This window comes from Pteropus vampyrus, unplaced genomic scaffold (assembly GCF_000151845.1).
Source record: "Pteropus vampyrus isolate Shadow unplaced genomic scaffold, Pvam_2.0 Scaffold6, whole genome shotgun sequence".
Classification (NCBI taxonomy): domain Eukaryota; kingdom Metazoa; phylum Chordata; class Mammalia; order Chiroptera; family Pteropodidae; genus Pteropus; species Pteropus vampyrus.
The window spans coordinates 6,103,608-6,109,751 of record NW_011888787.1 but is presented as its reverse complement, the minus strand read 5'-3'; positions in this window follow the sequence as shown (position 1 = coordinate 6,109,751).

Below are 6,144 nucleotides of genomic sequence, written 5' to 3'. Positions count from 1 at the left end.
TTTATCGAGTGATTTATTAAGCATGCCATTATACTACTCACCTATACAATTTTACAATCTGGATTTTTAAAAAGAGATTAACATCTTCCTAATCAAGCACACATTAAAAAGAAGTTCATACTTAGTGTATAGCAATGGCAGGAGAAGCTCTATTTAGAGACCTGTGTTTCTGCCGAGGGAGGAGTTTGAAAACTGTACTCGGATGGCCTGGGTGGTTAGGCTCCTACTCCGTTCTAGAATTCGGCACGTGGGAAGCAGAGGGGCCCTCCTCGTACCTGGGGAACTCCTGCTCAGTTGCTGTCTCCTGTGCTGGCAGGAAGCCAGCTCGCCCTGTACCCCTGCCAGAGGATTGTCAGAGACCTGGGCAGCCAGTGCTCTTGCCAGCAGGCAGACTTGTGTTTGGCTTCAGGGCACTAGGCTAGTTGGAACCCTTTGAAGAATCCCGCTGGAAAAAGTCAGAAAACTCACGCAAGGCTCCTAAATAACTACACTTAGTTAAGACAGAAGGTTGCTCCTTGAAGAGGCTCAGAGCCTTCAGTCCAGGAGTGATTGGCACTTCATTCACTTTTACAAGGGGAAAAGCAAAGTTTCTGGAATACTCAGAAACTGCCCCCAGTGACCTAGTTTCATTGGAATGGGCCCAGTCTGTTCTGAGAAGCTGTGCCGCGGTTGTAGATGGCGAGAACAGTATGATTTTCTGAGTAAGGGGATGCGTAGCTTGGAATATATTGGTTAAGTGACCTTGAACAAGTCACTTAACCTTCATTTCTTCATGAGTAAATGGATTGCTGTGGTAAGGGCTTCATAAAATAATCTATGTAGAAGCACTTAACAGGGATTCTCAGAATCCGTCACTCAATCTGAAGACAGTCATCTAAGTAAAACAAATATTTCGTAACTCACCAACAGATACTCTTGAGTGAAAAAGAGGAAGTTTTTAAGTGGATGATCATCAAATAAATTGGAGTGTTCATGCAATTGTAGCTATTATTACTTTACCTTTTAGATTGAAAGGGACCTGAAATATCATCTAAGATAGTGCTGAGGTAAATACATGTAACTTTTGCTTTCTGACATGTAATAGTAAATTCTGTGTCCTTCTGGGGAGGCCAGATCATAAGTTGCCTCAAACATATATAATAATAGACAGCTTTTATTCTCGCCTGAGTAGCATTCATTCCTCCTTTTATGTTTATAACAGCCAGTTTTCCTCTGTCGTGCTCAGTTCATTAGTCCTGGGGGAGAAGAGTCCACTCCAGCTTCACAAATGAACTTGTGAACCAGGTCTGGCCAATGAGAGTATTACATCTGTGGCAGGCCCCATCGGTTCCTACTCCCACCCCGCCCTCTTCCCAGCCTAACTCAACTAGAGAGTCTGGAAGAGCAAAATGCTTGAAGGTGTACCCTTGTGACCCAATTATAGCCAGTGAATCGTGAGTAGAAGTCTGCTGGGTGCTTTTGGGAAAAGTTTTGCTTCCCTCAGAGAGGGATATTTGCTTCCCATAACATCCTTTTTCCTGCCTAGAACCTGGTTGTGATTTTTTTTAGAAAAGCAGTAGTCATCTTGCAATAATGAAGAAAAGGCCAGAGAACTATCAGAGATGTCAGTTCATTGAATCATCAGCAGTAGCTGCGCATTCCACAATGTTTTGATATAAGGAACGTGAACTCCATTTTGTCTTATCAAGTCTCCTGTCGTTGGCTGGCGAAGGCATCCCTCACTGATAAAATGTCTCCTCGGCCACAGTGATTGGTTCAGGGATGGGCACGTGACTCAAGTTAGACCTGTCAGAGCCAAGGAGACTCAATTTTAGAACTTTCATTGGACTGTTAGATTAAGTAGTTCTCTATTTCTATATTTAAAAGAAAAAATTTATATAAAAGCCCAGAACTGTTAGCAGCAACTTGTCCCTCCACGGGGTCAGCCAATGTGAGAATGAAGCCAGTACAAAAAAATTCACAGAGATGAGATATGAAGGGAGAGTATGATGACATCTCTGAGTCCTTGATCCAGATTTGTGTGAAGTGAGGGTGCCTCTGGGCTTTTTGAATATATGAGCCAAAAAAATCCCTCTTCGGTTCAAGCTTATTTGAGATGAGTCTTCTGCCGTGTATCGTAGCCTGACCAGTACTTGGTACCATATCACTCATGCTGCTTCTAGTCCATATTTTCTCCTGCCTGCATTACCTCAAGTGGTATTTAAGTACCTAAGAGCAGGGCCTAATAGTTACCCCTTTCTAGTGAGCCCCTTCTCCCCTAGCTTCTCCGCTGAGACTTTTGTGGATCCATCCCTCCTTGCCATCTGCCGTACAAGGACAGGCCTCTGTTCTGGGTGAGAAGAGATGAAGGAGCTCACACATCTTATAGGCAAGACAACGCAGCACGGGCAAGCACAGTGCATGTGATTTCTCTCTGGTTGACATTCACGAAGAGGCTGCTGAGAGAGAGAGAGGGCAGGGGAGAGTTGCTGGAAGGAAGGGTAATTTGGTTTATTACTATCAAATTGTTTCCACTTTTTTCCCTTATCAAAGTCATGCAGAAAATGTAAAAAAAAAAAATAGTTACTGTATTTCACAAATGATTTTTCTTTTATTTGCATAGCCTTCTGTACTTCTTTATGTCTTCTAGCAAGCATGTATGCCTTTGATAATCAGAATAAAATGATAGTTGAATCAACTGGATAGCAACAAGCCAAGCTTTCAAGGCCAAGGGAGAACAGTAGTCTGGTCTAGGACACAGAGTGTCAGCCCTGACTTCAGTACCCACAGCTGAGTGATCTCCGATTCTTCGTTTGCTCATCTATAAATAGAGGTTACAGTACCTAAGTACCTACCTACCCACCCCCCTACCTCCTGTGGATATTGTGAGAATTAAATGAGATAGTTATTAATATTTCTAGTACTAAACAAATATTTGGTTTTTGTACTTCCTGTTAGGGCGTTAGAGTAGGGAGTTCAGACATAAGTAACTAGGGGCGGGAGGTGCAGGAAAGATCGAGGGAAAGAGCCTGGCCAGCCACCCTCCAGTCATACCTCAGCATCCCAGTGCCTGTTGCGTCCCCCACTTTCTTTGGTGCCGTCTTCCTACTCGTGTTGTTTTATTATTTCTCCTTTGTTGTTTTCACCTCTATCGGGCATGCGTATCTTTGAGGCTGTTTTACACCCCTTTCCCCTGCCGGCCTTGCTGACTCTACAGCTCTGCGTCTCTCTCCAGCTCTCCCCTCTCCCTCTCTAGAGACTAATTCACATTCTGAGACATGTTCTTCAGGGTTGTGTCATCAAGATTTAAAAAGGTGAATGGTAAGTAAGATCTCTGGTCTGATGTTTCTCCTTTGAAGTCTTTTCACAAGTCACCAGGGACTGAGGGGGCACAGCAGGGAGCCTGAGGGCTGTTGCTGCTGCAAGGCAAGGGGTGCTGCACCCCACATTTCCCGATGACCCTCGAGGAATCCTCTCTGAGATTTCCTCCCATGCTTGTCTGGAGGCTTCTACAAGAAGGATGGAGAATGTGGACTGACTTCTTAACCTACAGGGAGATCACGGCCACACAGATGCTCAGAGCTCCAGTGACGCACAGCCCAGCCCCCTGCACCAGATACTTCCCTGCCCCTCACACAGGGCACATTCTGCTCCGAACACACACAGGTGTGTGCTCACACTCGGCCCACAACCCGGAGACACATAACAAGAGCTATGTACTGTGTGCCGACCACAAAGGAATACTTCACATACGTTTTTCTCTAATTGTTCTTCAAATTTTACAAAGCAAGTTATTAACCCCGCTCTCCTTTCTTTTGTATGGATCACGACGCAGGTTTAGGATGTTGAGTAACCGGTTTAAAGTCAGCGGTGGATTGTCACCACCAGGTTGTGAACCCAAGTGTGTCAGGCCCGTGTCCTCCCCCTTGTGCCGTGCTGTCATCTGGCCTACAGACTGTCTGAAGCTTGTGTTTTGCTGTTTCCTGGGTAGCAACTGAACAGGGAAAAACCCCAGACTGGTTTGATCCTAAAGGGAAAAGCCATTTTCCTCTGTCAAGCAATTCGATTTTCTGCAGAAAAGAAGCTTAGTACCTGAATGAGCTTGGTACCTGTTTTCTTTTCCTCCCTCTCCCTCCTCCCTTTACTATTCGCTAGAATTAAGTGAGTTTTGATTAAAAAAATATAAGCTTTAACCGTTTACTACATTAGCCAGTGGAAATTATTACAGCCAAAGGGCAGAGAAAACATCCAAAGAGAAACACAGAACTGAGCCTCTTCTGTCGGCCCCTGGTCCACAGCACCCACGTACCAGGGAGGTACGACCAGGAGGAGGAGGAGGAGGAGGAGGAAGAAGATACTTTCTTGACTTGGCTTCCAGGATCTCACACCCACGCGTCTTTTACTTCACTAGCTACTCTTCCCAATCTCTTTTGCTGGTTCCTTCTTATTCCCCCGATCCCTAATGGTACCCTGCTCCCTGCCACTGTGTCTCTTCTTTGCATCATCCAGCCTTATGGTTTTAAATACTACCAGCGGTGGACACTGATGTACCACCCAGGTACTAAGGGCACTGCCAGTGGACAGCCTTCAGCTGCAGAGAGCCACCATGCCCTGTCTCTCTGGCGATTGTCAATATCCAATAACTGGTTGAGGCAAGAGTGTAAAGGCCTTGCTACTTCAGCCTCACGTAGGACAACTCTGACAGGCCATTTAGCTCCATAGCTCCCTGTGGAATCAGCTGAGGCTGTAAGGGCTGATTCATGGCCCAACTCCATCTGCCCATCTGCTTCCTCCATAAATCTTCCAGAGACGTTGATCCCAAGGGCATTCTCTATTAAACATCATAAACACTGAAGTCTGTCTCAGAATCTGCTTCCCAAAGAACCCACACCGTGATGCCATTTATATGCTGATGACTCCCAAATTTTATATCACCAGTTCGATCTTCTCTGAACTCCAAATGCGATATCGAACTGCCTCCTTGGAAATTTAACAGACATCTCAAATTTGACATTTCTGAAAGCTGAGCTCTCGATCTTCCCATTTCTAAAAGCCTTTCCTTCTCCTTTTCTCGGTAAGTGACAGCTTAATTCTTTCAGTTGTTCCGGTCAAAAATCTGGAGCAATACTTGATTTCTTCCTTTATTTCATGCCCTACATCCTGCTATTGATAAATCCTATCTATTCCACCATCAAAATATGTACTCACCGTTTCCATTGCTAACAGCCTAGCCTAAACCACCGTTGTCTCTCCCCTGGATTATTTTAATATCGTCCTAATCGGTCTCCCTGCTTAGTCTCTTCCTGTGCTTCATTCTGTTCCCAGAGTGATAGTGCTAAGTGTAAATCGTACCACATCACTCCTCTGCTCAGTATCCTCCAACGTGAGAAGACGAGTAAAACGGGTAAATCTCTCTCCAGACTTATCAGAAAAAAAAGAGCTAAGACGTAAATTACCAGTGTCGGCAATGAGAGAGGACATCACTGCAGAAATCCTACAGATGTGAAAAGGACAATAAGAATATTATGAATAACTTCACACCAGTGCATTTGAGAACTTAAATAAAATAGACAAATCTCTTGAAAGACAAAGTATCAAAACTCAAAAAAAAAAAAAAAGATAACCTCAGTAGGTGTGTAAATTCGATTTATAGTTAAAATCCTCCCCACAAAGAAAACCCCAGGCCCCGATGGCTTCACTCGTGATTTCTATTGAACATTTAAGGAAGAAATAGTATGTTATACAAAAACTCTTCCAGAAAATTCAATACTAAGATATACTTCACAACTCATTCTATGAAACCAGAAGTACCCTGATACCAAAACCCAACAAAGGCGTATTAACAAAAACTTAGCAAATCCAATCCAATAATATATAAAAAAGATCATATGTCGTGACCAGGTGGGGTTTATAACAAAATACTAGGTTGGTTTAACATTTGAAAATCAATCAATGTAATTCATTGTATTAACAGATTAAAGATTAAAACCATATTACCTTAGAAACAGAAAATACATTTGACGAAGTCCAAAGTTGCTTAAATTTTCAGAGACTGTTTATTCTTTTGTAAAATGAATTGTTCGGAAAATTAAAGGAGATATTGTATGTCAACAACCTGCTGTCTAGCACAGAATAGGGGCCCGATACATGATAGCTGTTGTTAAG